Raw genomic sequence first — 2,290 nt, 5'->3', positions numbered from 1 at the left:
AGGCAGAAGGTATGTATATCTGTTTCTCATAATCGTTTCTCTCTTTTTCGTGTTATCCAGTCTCTTCCTTACAGGAAATGTCTTAATGGGAATGTTACTTATATGTAGTGTTACTGTGATAAGATCTGGAACAAATGATGGAAAACCTTCTGGTGTGGTAAAAATTGTGGATTTTGGCGAAGTTATTGAAGATAAGAAGAATAATGTGGTGGAACCCGTAAAAGGTATTGTTGTTGTTATTTATTAACCATGAATAACATTTATTTGATTATATAATTTATTGTTACATTTTCTTTATAGGTAAAAAGAAAAAAACTGTGAAGTAAGATACTTCTTCTGATGACAGTTCTGATAGGCGAGTAAAAAAACGTCGTGGATCAACTGTCAGGGAGAAATTGAGGAAACGAAGGAAGTCCTCACCATCTGATTCAGATTCCGACTCTTATTCTTCGGAGAGTGATTCCGATTCCGATTCGGAGTCCGAATCAGAAGCTGATTCCGATTCTTCAAGTTCATCTGCTGGTGGTAACAGGAGGAAGAAGAGATCAACAAAGAAAGAAGTCAAACAGCGTAAGAACAAACGGAAAGAAAAGAGACGGTTGTCTGGCAAAAGATCAAAAAGAAGGTCCAAATAGTTGCTTTTGATATATATATATATATATATATATATATATATATATATATATATATATATAAAACTTAAATCTCTTTTCATATAATATTGTATTTGTAACTTGTAAAAGTGGACTTACTTTAGGAGCTCTGGGAGTTCAAATGAAACAGAAAGTGGAAGTAGCAGTTCTGATGATGGAAAAGCAAATTGACGTGTTGCAAAGGCCAAAAATAGACCTCCAAGTACTTCTGCTGTACTTTTTTCCCTTCTTTTTAAGGGCATATTGCAAGAAATTACAACATACTATATTCTTTCTACCAATATAGGCATTGTACTGTATTTTTACCCATAATAACAATATAGCAATGTTGGATTTTAATCTTGATAGCTTGTTTTTAGTAGCAACAAACTTATATTTTCTTTACAGATAGTAGTATTATGTAGTAGATAACTTAAAATGCTTGTATATATATGTAGAAAATGCAACATTGCCATTTTGGGTAAAAATCAAGTACATTGCTATTATGGTAGGTATAACTTATAAGTGTTATTATAAGTAAAAAATAATAATCAAATACATTGCTATTATTGGTAAGGAGACGTACGTATGTAACTAGGTTGCTGCTATGGGTAAAAAATAAAGTACAAAGCAAATTTCAGTTTTCCTTACTCAACTATTAGTGAGATAGATGCTTACAAATCTTGTTATGTAATATGTAGTGAGGAAAAGTTTACCAGATCTGTCACGAAAGGAACCTGAATCAAAGGTGAAAATTAAGGATCAAAATTCAAAGAAAACAACCTTAGAAGAGCAAGAACTTGTTAAAAATGGGGTTGTGAAGGACAAGGAGAAGGAAAAAGAGCTTCAATTACTTACTGCATAACCTACATTCTGAGTTGCATCACCAAGCATTCACCTCAGTACAGAATTCTAATGGTGTGGCGTATATTGGGAGGGATTGCCACCTCTCTCCTCTTTTCAGCCTTTGAATCATGGCTTGTTGCTGAACACAACAAGGTGAGATATAATATTACATTTCTAAATACACCCTTTATATTGTGTATGGTTCTAATGCTCTTGTTTTGATGCATCTATAGAGAGGTTTTGAGCAACAATGGCTATCAATTACATTCTCTAAGGCAATATTTCTTGGGAATGGACTGGTTGCCATTTTAGCTGGTTTATTTGGAAATCTTTTAGTTGGTTCATTGGCCATGGGACCTGTTGCTCCATTTGATGCAGCTTCAATCTTTCTTGCCATTGGAATGGCCATCATCATATCATCATGGACTAAAAATTATGGTGACTCATCAGAAAGCAAAGATCTAATGACCCAATTCAGGGGTGTTGTTGTTGCAATTGCATCAGGTCTCTCTCTCCCCCCTCTCTCTCTCTCATACATATACAGGAGAAGCATGAAGAATCCAAAGTGGCAATCTTGTAATTATGCATACATATCATTCTGCCTTCTAAATTTGGACCTAATAGTTTTTTTTTTTTTTTTGTGTAAAAACAGATGAAAAGATAGCATTATTGGGTGCAATACAATCTTTATTCGAGGGTTCAATGTACACTTTTGTGTTTCTATGGACACCTGCTTTAAGCCCAAATGGTGAAGACATTCCACATGGTTTCATTTTTGCTACTTTCATGTTATCTTCCATGTTAGTAAGCTC

General features: G+C 34.1%; 1 long non-coding RNA gene across 1 annotated transcript; it reads left to right on the top strand.

Annotated features, from left to right (window-relative positions):
* The first annotated feature begins 755 nt into the window (after positions 1–755).
* LOC128133943 (uncharacterized) lies at positions 756–1,951 on the top strand. Its single transcript, XR_008232263.1, has 3 exons — positions 756–855; positions 1,334–1,631; positions 1,712–1,951. It is a non-coding gene; the product is annotated as an uncharacterized LOC128133943 (long non-coding RNA).
* The last annotated feature ends 339 nt before the right edge of the window (positions 1,952–2,290 follow it).

This window comes from Lactuca sativa, chromosome 4 (assembly GCF_002870075.4).
Source record: "Lactuca sativa cultivar Salinas chromosome 4, Lsat_Salinas_v11, whole genome shotgun sequence".
NCBI classification, from domain to species: Eukaryota; Viridiplantae; Streptophyta; class Magnoliopsida; order Asterales; family Asteraceae; genus Lactuca; species Lactuca sativa.
This window is presented reverse-complemented; position numbering and strand designations above follow the sequence as displayed.